The sequence below is a fragment of the Anser anser genome, assembly GCF_964211835.1.
Source record: "Anser anser genome assembly, chromosome: 3".
In the NCBI taxonomy this organism is placed as follows: Eukaryota; Metazoa; Chordata; class Aves; order Anseriformes; family Anatidae; genus Anser; species Anser anser.
In genome coordinates, this window is record NC_139722.1 from 41,898,814 (window position 1) to 41,908,868 (window position 10,055).

A 10,055-nucleotide genomic window follows, 5' to 3' on the forward strand; every position below is an offset into this window, starting at 1 on the left:
TCTAGCTAGTAAAGACATATACAAAGAAGGCTTTAAGAACTTCATCCTTTTCCTTATCCTCAGTAGTCATGTTCCCCACTGCATCCAGTAAGGAATGGAGATTTTCTTTGGCCCTCCTCTTGCTATTAATATATTTATAAAAACATGTTTTGTTATCCTTGACCATAGTGGCCAGGTTGAGCTCATGCTGGGCTTTGGCCTTCCTGATTTTTTCTCTGCGTATGCTGACAACTTCCTTCTACTCTCCCCAAGTTGCCTGCCCCTTCTTCCACTGGACATAAACTCACTTTTTCTCCCACACAGCAAAAGTTCCCTATACAGCCACACCAGTCTTCTTTCCTGCTGGCCCATCTTACATCACACAGGGACATCCTGCTCCTGCACCTGTAAGACTTCCTTCTTAAGGAGTGTCCAGCCTTCCTGGATCCCTCTGCCCTTCAGGACTGACTCCCAAGGGACCCTCCCTACCAGTGTCCTGAACAATTCAAAGTCTGCACCCCATAAGTCCAAGGTAGCAATTTTACTGACCCCCCTCTTGACTTCACGAAGAATAGAGAACTACCATGTCACTCTGCCCAAGGCAGCTCCCTACCACCACATCTCCCACCAGTTCTCTGTTTGTGAACAGCAGGTCTAGCGGGGCACCCCCCAGGTAGGCTCACTAACCAGCTGAGTCAGGAAGCTGTCTTCCACACACTCCAGGAACTTCCTAGACTGCTTCCTCAGGACGGTATTGTATTTCAAGCATATGTCTGGGATGTTAAGGTCCCCCATGAGAACAAGAGCTGGCGATTGCACGACTTCCACCAGATGCTTATAGAATGCCTCATCTGTCTCTTCATCCTGATTTGGCTGTCTATAAAAGACCCCCACCAGGATGTCCACCTTGTTGGCCATCCCCCTGATCCTTATCCATATGGACTCCACCTTATCATTCCCAACCCTGAGCTCAACAACATCAAAACACTCTCTAATATAGAGAGCCATGCCACTGCCCCTCCTTTGTTGCCTATCCATTCTGAAGAGCCTGTAGCCATCCATTGCAGCACTCCAATTGTGGGAGCAGTCCCACCATGTTTCATTGATGGCAACTAGGTCATAGTTTGCCTGCCGCACAACGGCTTCCATTGCCTCCTGTTTGTTACCCATGCTGCGTGGACTGGTGTAGATGCACTTCAGTTGAACCATTGCCCTTACCCCTAACCCTGGCATTGCTCCCCTAGGCTTATCTCTGCTGAGCCTCATTTCATCCCCTTTCCCCTTCGTATCTCATTTAAAGCCCTCTCAATGAGCCCTGCCAGCTCCTGGGCTAGGATCCATTTCTCCCTTTGATCCATTTCTCCCCTTGGTGGGACCAATCTGCAGCCATCAGGCCAGGTGCCATGTAAACCTCCCCATGGTCAAAAAAACAAAATTCCTGCCATGGCACCAGCCTCTCAGCCATTTATTTATTATCTGGGCTTTTCAGGTCCGCTCGGTATCCCTCCCTGTCACTGAAGGGATAGAAGCAAACACCACCTGTGCTTCCAATCCATTCACTAACCACCCTAATCCCCTGAAATCCCTTTTGATAGCTTTCAGGCTTCTCTCAGCAATTTCATCACTGCCAGCCTGAATTATCACTAATGGGTAACAATTGGAGGGGTGAAGTTTCCTTGTAATGCCCCTGATACAGGTCCCAGGTAGGCAGCAGACTTCCCTGTGGGTAGGGTCCGGCCAGCATATGGGGCCCTCTGTTCCTCTCAGAAGGGAGTCGCCTAAAACCATTACCCTTCTTTCCTTCTGGAGGAAGTCTTGAGGCGTGGAGTCAACTTCCTTGCCTTAGATAACCTCCTGTGTGGACCTTCCCCCACAACATCACCAACCTGTCCCTTGAGCTCCAGGGCCTCAAACCTATTGCATTAAGGGCACCTGGGGAGGCGAGGCAGGTAGGGAGGTGGCTCACCTGCGACACCAAGCAGGAACCTGTTTCCATTCCTCTCCATCTCTCAGGTCCCCTTCCTCCGCCCAACAGTGACAGCGCAGGGGGTCCACCATTATTTGGGGTGTGTTGCCCCAGTACCTTTCTCTCAGGTGTGGCAGGGAGTGACTCCACGGGTCTAATTCCTGCTCACACTCCCTGATAGTTCTTAATCTCTCCAACTCCTCCTTGATCTCTGCCACCAGGCTGATCAGATCCTCCACCTGTTCACACCTCACACAGACAGTATCTCTGTCACACACCATTGGCAGCGACAAGCTCAGGCACTCCCTTCAGCCAGAGACCTGAACAGCCGCATTTTTGGGCAGGCACTCGGTCTGGGTTGCCACAGTCTTTTTGGCAAGCGCTTTAGCGAGTGCTTGCCACCTGGTGGTGAACATGGTTGGGCTTGCTGTCTGTGAGGTAGCCAGTAGGTGAGCCGGTTTCTGGAGAGGCGATGGACCTCCACCCTCCCTGCGCCAACTGCCATGCCAATTGCCATGCCATGCCATGCCCTGACTGACACACCACACCCTGTTTGCCCGCCCTGTTCGCCGTGCTCCCTAGGGGCTGCCTTTGTGCGGCAGGTGGGCTGCTGGCTCGGCCCGCATCTTCTGAGCCGCCTTCGCGAGGGCTGCCGGGTCCTAGCGGCTCCCTCAGCTGCCTTGAGTGGCCTCAATGAGTTATACTTGTATCCACACTGCGTAGAGGGAGTATTGGGTGTGCATCTGTTGTAATTTGTGGCCTGTGTGGATGTTCTCTCATAGTATTATTGTAAACATAAAAAAAAAAAAAAAAAGATTTAAAAAGTCAAGATATAGAATTTGAAAATGGGTGCACAATCCTAGATTACCTCAAAGAATCCATTTTTATCTGTTGTTCATTCATATGGGTGTATTTAGCAAATTTATAGTCCTTTCAAGGGAAACAAGTGCATGGTGTCACCCTGAAAATTCATAAAGGACTCATTTCTTACATGCGGATGCACTTGGAAAAGCAATTACATGTAGGGATATGTGTATCGTGATAATTTAGTTCTGCCATTGATTATTATGATTATGATGATTATTAGGTCATATTATGACTTCCAGAGAAGTAGTTTCTTGAGATTTTTTTTTTTTTATGGAAATCAGTGTGATTCTAACAGCACCTCACTGTACCATGCACCCAACAAAGTGCTCCAGGATATTGTGATGGTATACCTGGCCTTGCAACAAAAACTCACATAATATCAAGGGAAACTGCCTACTTAGCATAGACTTCTGAGCTGGTTAAACTGTAGTAGTGAGGATGGGTTAGAATCTGATCCCACTTACCCCCTCTGAAAGAGAGGAATTCTGCTGAGCAAAGGCAGTTAGAGATGTGTTCACTCACTGCTGAAGCAAAGCTGCATTTTTCTGTCATCAGAATTCAAATTTGCTCCATGCAAATTTGTACAGTCATTTCACAAATTATTACATGACATGAACATGTACACAATTCATTTGAGGTCCTGGCACTTACTCATTTCAAAGTCCTAGGAAGGATCCATGAGTTCTCTTTGTGTGTTTATACATATGCATCTGTGTGAGGACCTGTCTTATGGTGTAATGAATAAGACAAAGCTGTATTTCTATATATGTATGTATACGTATATACATATATGATATTAATGTTGCTAGAGTGATAAATCCATGCTGCTTATCCATCAAAGTAGCAACTGGCTCGACTGACCTCATCTGATTTTCTCATCAGCCATCTCCACATAGAATTAACCTACAGGTGAATTAGGAGAAACAAAGCAAAAGAAGCATAGTTAAAGGATGAAGTGTTGCATGCTTCCTAATTAGTACTAATATTTCAGTAATTGTTTGCAATAAATCAACCAGTGATGGAATAAAAACTTACAGATCTACTTACCTCACACACCACACTTGGTATTTCTACATGTATACATGAGTACACACAAATATACACATATGGCGACAACTAGATAGAGTTTATGTTATACAGTAAGTCCATATCAAGTTCCACTGTGGCTCATAAACAGCCTTTAGAAGACACTGGGAAGGGGAAGTGCACTAAACAAAATGGAAGTGAATTGATTATGTGCTTTGAATTCCTATCACAGAACTGCTCGTTGTAGTTTAACCTTGGAATAGATATTGATTGACATTTACAACAGGTGACTTCATTACTTTACAGTAGTACATCTGAATTTAAAATGGTGCTTTCCGAATATCGTAAGAGACTATCTTCAATGTAAAAATACACTCACACATTTATCTATGATATATTGAGGCACTCATAGTGACCTGGTTCCCAGGTTGCCCAGGGTAGGTAGCTCTAGAACATGCATAAGAATATACTTCTTGATTTCTTTTTCATGGAAATTAGGAGATAGGGAGAAAGGGAAGAGCAGTGGAGGTCACTTTATATGTCATCCCAGCCTGTAACTGGGATGATGCAGAGACTGAGAATGCAAAATTGCTTGTAGGTTTTTCTGGCATAGGCTTGGTGCTGAAAACCATCTCTCTGTACTCTCTTACTTAACTAAGGTCATGTGAGATACTCAATCTATACAATATAACCTTCAATCAATGAACAAGCTTAAGGAACTTCAGTGTTTGAATCATCTTCTTCTTTCCATTAAAAAGGACATTGGTTTCTCTATGAAGATATTTATCGACCTCCAAATAGGTCTTTCCTACCAGATGGGGGAAGGGATTGTGAGAAGAAAAATTTTTGCTTTGAAGTAGTAGAAGCTCACAAAGGGGTGACAATTTTTTTTCTTTTTTTTTTTTTTTTGCTATCTAGGCATCTATTCAGCAGTATTTGAAATCTTATTGTCCTGTAAAAAATGACTCTTACCTTCTCTTAAAAGATAAAAATGCACTTGCTAGTGCCAAATAAATAAATAAATAAATAAATAATAAAATAGAAATAAAACCGCCACCACCACCAACAACAAAAATAAAATAATAATAAACAACAACAACACTTGCCAAAATATTCAAAATATTCCTTGTATAGACATGCTATTTCTAGAAAATATGTTTTAGCGTGTTTAAAAGTATAATTTCTTGCCAGAACTTGTACTTGACTGTCATTTCACTTGGAAAAGAAGAAATTGGAATCAACTCTTCATGACTACTTACATAAATTAAATTAAAATAAGGCAAAATACTTACAGGGTCAGGCTCACAGGGTATAAAATTTAAATTAACCAATGAAGCAACTGTGGCAAATACTTACAATAATGTATTTCAAACTTTGTTTCAACCAAGGGTTTACTCAAACAACCAAGGTAAATTTAGTATGTCTGAGGGATTTAGTATGTCAGAAAGGATCTGTAGATTATTCACAATACTTCCATAGATAAAGGTTGCCACGTAGAAACTACTTTCTGTTAATCTTTCCCATATAAACTCAGCTTGAAATTCCTCAGCCTCCTCCATTTGCAGCTACTGTGATGGTGTTTCAAAGGGAAGAGGCTAGCTCTTAGATAACTGACTTTCAGGAACTGTAAAGATGATAACACCTTGTAAAGATTAAGTAGGTAGATTACATAGCACAAATGCAGTATGCTTACACTGTGAAATATTGCGAACAATTGTTTGTATACAGCACTATCCTATTTCTCATGTTACCTAAAGCTGCAACCCAATATGGAGACCATTATAATCTAGTCCTAAAGGGAATAATTATTCACTGAAGAGTGGTCAAATACAAATAAAAGCTCTCTTACATATATATACATATATATATATATGAGGAAAAAAATGTTTGATTGTTTGATTGTTTTTAATTGTAGTTACTTCATACATTAAAGAATCAGCTGGGATTTAACAGATTGAATCTATGTAACAAATAACAGGTGTATTCACTCTGATGAGTCAAATAACAATCTTTTTCAAAGCTTTCTCCTGATTTCTCTGTCTATGGAGAATTGTGAGATAGGTCATGAAAATCCCCCGAAGTAAACTTCTACATCCAAGTGAGCTTTCCTAATGTCTTGGAAGAACTAATTACACTTTAATAAATATTAAGCTTTTTTTTTTTTTTCAAAAAAATATCTTTAGTATGTGATAATATCATTTTAAAAAACATTATTGGCATTGTTTCTTGGCATACATATATAGATTAAATCAAAGAAGTAGCCTATACAACCCAATCAGAGTTTTTCATTGTCATCTATTAGATAGATGCTGCATTAATGTTGCAATACAGGAACTGTCCAGGACGTGAATAGGAAGACTTGCATTTGTGCAAAAGTTCAGCAAGTCCATCTAACATACATCTACTTCGAGTACTAAATTCAGACTCATTAGCTGCACAGACAAGGAAAATTGCACAGGAGGTCCTGCATGTATACCTAAGTATACCTAAGGATCTAGCTATATTATTTTACCTCTTACAGGACATTTGGAATACATCTGTGAAGGTGGTAGGAGCTTTGCAATGAAATCTATAGGACCTTTTTACAGTATCACAGTAGATGGTCACACTCAGGGAGTTCCAGTCAACAGCTCAATGTCTAGGTGAAGATCAGCAGTGAGCGAGCGGTGTCCCTCAGGGGTCAGTACTGGGACCAGTATTATTTAACATCTTTGTTAGTGACATGAACAATGGGATTGAGTGCATCCTCAGCAAGTTTGCAGATGACACCAAGCTAAGTGGTGTGGTTGACATACTAGAGGGAATGGATGCCATCAAGAAGGAGCTTGACACGCTTGAGAGGTGAGTTCATGCCAATGTCATGAAGTTCAACAAGGCCAAGTGCAAGGTCCTGCACCTGTTCTGGGGGCAATCTTAGGCACAAATAGAGCCTGGGAGATGACTGTATTGAGAGCATCCCTGTGCAGGAGTTGGGGGGTGCTGGTGGATGAAAAACTGAATGTGAGCTGGCAATATGCACTTGCAGCCCAGAAAGTTGATCATATCCTGGGATGCATCAAAAGAAGTGTGGCCCCAAGTCAAGGGAAGTGATTCTTCTCCTCTGCTCCACTCTTATGAGACTCCACCTGGAATATTGTGTTTACCTCTGGTGCTCTCAGCATAAGAAAGCCATTGACCTATTAGAATGGGTCCAGAGGAGGGCCATGAAGATGATCAGAAAGCTGAAGCATCTCTCCTATCAACAGAGGCTGAGAGAGTTGGCGTTCAGCCTGGAGAAGAGAAGGTTATGGGAAGACCTTATAAAGGCCTTTCAGTACCTAGAGGGGGCCTACAGGAAAGCTGGGGAGGGACTCTTTGTCAGGGAGCGGAGTGATAGGACAAGGGAGGTTTAAACTAAAAGAAGCTAGATTGAGATTAGATATAAAGAAGAATTTCTTTACTATGAAGGCAGTGATGCACTAGAACAGGTTGCCTAGAGAAGTTGTGGATGCCTCATCTTTGGAAGTGTTAAAGGTCATGTTGGATGGGTCTTTGAGCAAACTGGTCTGGTGGAAGGTGTCCCTGCTCTTTGCAGAGGGTTTGGAATTAGATGATTTTAAGCTCCCTTCCAACTCAAACCGTTCTATAATTCTATGATTTAGCTATTATTGTATCTACTATTATCACAAATATAGTGCTAGTAAAATGTAAAAAATATACATTACTCTTCACTTTATTCCAAGAAATTAACTTCTGGACAAAATACTGTATAAATATATTTAAAAGGTAAATGTGTTAATCTGAATCATGAATGTGCACATCAGGATTACTAAAGGACTCAGGGCTGCTTTCTCTTCCTATGTTTTTATCTACATTCCAGAATTGCCAAATTTTACTAAGATTTTTAACAAACTGATTTATTGTAGCCAGTATAGAAATTAACCAGAACATACAGTTTATGTCTCTAATTCTTATCTAAATAGTTACTTAAAAAATAAAATACTACCTGAATATGGAATGCTGTTGAATGAATAAAACCTACTTTTTTCTGTCAGTATTTGTCTCTCCTTGAAATTATTTGTTGAAATACTTAATAGCCAATTAAAAATCTATTTCTCTGCCAGTTAAAATCTATAATTCATTTGATGTGATATTATAATTGCTCATTTATAATCTGAAATATTTCACATCATTGCATTGAAGAAATAATTCAGAATTGTTTTCCAATTAATAAATAAACTTAGTTGCTTGGAAAACATACTGTCTCTTACAGTCCCATAGAAGATGGCATTGGGAGCTAAGATGATACTACTTCTTAAGGTTATGCAGATCATTATTTAGCAGTTTAAATACACAATTAAAATTTTATAGATATACATCAAGGCCAATGGTGTTATTGATACCTTGCAGATGCAGCACTTGAAGCCTAAATCAGGGCTCTGCTGATGATCAGAGGGGATTTGCCTTGGGCTATCTCCACTATCTCCAACTCACAGTTACCTAGTCTAGAACTAGAGGCAGTTTTATAAAATTTAATACACTCTTTTTTATTTCATGCTCTAGAGAATTAGCCATCAGAAAAATGCTTGATTGTTCTTCCTTCCGGAGACTGATATCTTATGTCAATTTTTCTTAGCAAAATGTGTGGGAAGAAAATTTGGAAGATGACATCTCTATCAATATTTTCTTTTCTGTCTTAAATATGGGTGTTAAAGGAGCCACACAGTCACACAGAACAGTTACCTGTAAAAAAGTGAGTGATAAGCTTCAAAAGATTACCCTTTCCACTTCATAATTTCTATGATAGCTCAGTACAAGTATAATGATCTTGGTATCCCAGGCTAGTTGGTTAATTTGCCACAGCTTAATATTTATGTAATGAATATGGTATTGTGAGAATTAAGGTTGTGCTTTTGCAGTGGAAAACTTCACTTGCATATTTGAAAGTGGTTGTGCAGGCATAACAGTGGGGAGCATGTTAAGCAGATAAGGGGACAGTGGAATGTCCCACTGTCCCAAAATAAGGAGGACAGCTAAGAAAAACAAGGCAGCAGTGTGAAATTAGGAAACACAAGAGAAGATGGAAAAAGAGAAAAAAAAAAAAAAGAAAGAGAAAAAAAAGGAGAAAATAATGGTTGGTCAAATAAAATTGTACATAAATAGTATAGTAATAAGCGTTGAGTAGTTTGTGAACCTGTACTACTCAGCCAATGAGAAAACAGGGTAGAAATTATGTGTTGGCTAATAGGGAATATAAGGTTATGATATGCTTTTGCTGTGCGCTCCTGCTTGCAGGATGCCTGCCATTGCAATCACAAATAAAAATGCTACTTCACTGAGATCCTCGCCTGAGCCTGTGGTGTTATTGGCTGCAGATTGTTTCTCACAGTAGTAAGGTTGTTTGTTACAGAGAGATGCCCTGCCAGTGCTGAAATGTGTCCTATACAGATCCTCCTCCTTTGTCTCAATTCTCCTTTTGAAGAATGATAATCAGTTTGCTCTGATTGACTGAGATGTCATCAAAACTTGATTTTTAGTTCCTGTTTCAAATGACGGAAACTTGGAACTGTTTCCACATGGAAATACCACATGGAAAATCAGTCACCTCTGAAACCTGTTAAATTAGGCTATTTGCAAACACTACCACAAAATAATCCCAAAGCCATTTGGGGATCTTACAGAATCTCTGGAGAACTTTTAGCTCCTCAGAGATGTAGCTGAAACAGGAAATATTGATGCACAAGTGCAATGGCAATCCGGCAAATGGTGGCCTAATCTGTTCTTAAAACTCTTCAGTGGCAGGGACATCACAGTGAAGACTTCATAGCTAACTCAGATCTTATAACCTATAGGTGAGATCAGAAACCAGATCTAACATACTACATGTGTGAAGCATATATATGAGAAACCACATAAAACTGTTTTATTTCATTTGTTGTACTTTCAAAATATCTGTGATTGTTATGTGAATATATGATTTCAATATATCATTCAAAATATAAATTAATGCACTTTTCTGAAAGAGAAATTTTCTCTTGGAAAACTTCCCTCAGATGTTCCCATTGAACATTTTAGTCACCTTTCATTCATCTCCACATAATACCTTCAAATAAAAACATATCTGTGCATATAAGACAGTCTACTTTTTTACATCTGAAGAGAAAGAAAGCAGTTATTAATCAGTGAGAACCCACAGCCCTCTTACCTTAAGTAGACCTGAGAGATCAACAGAAGAAAC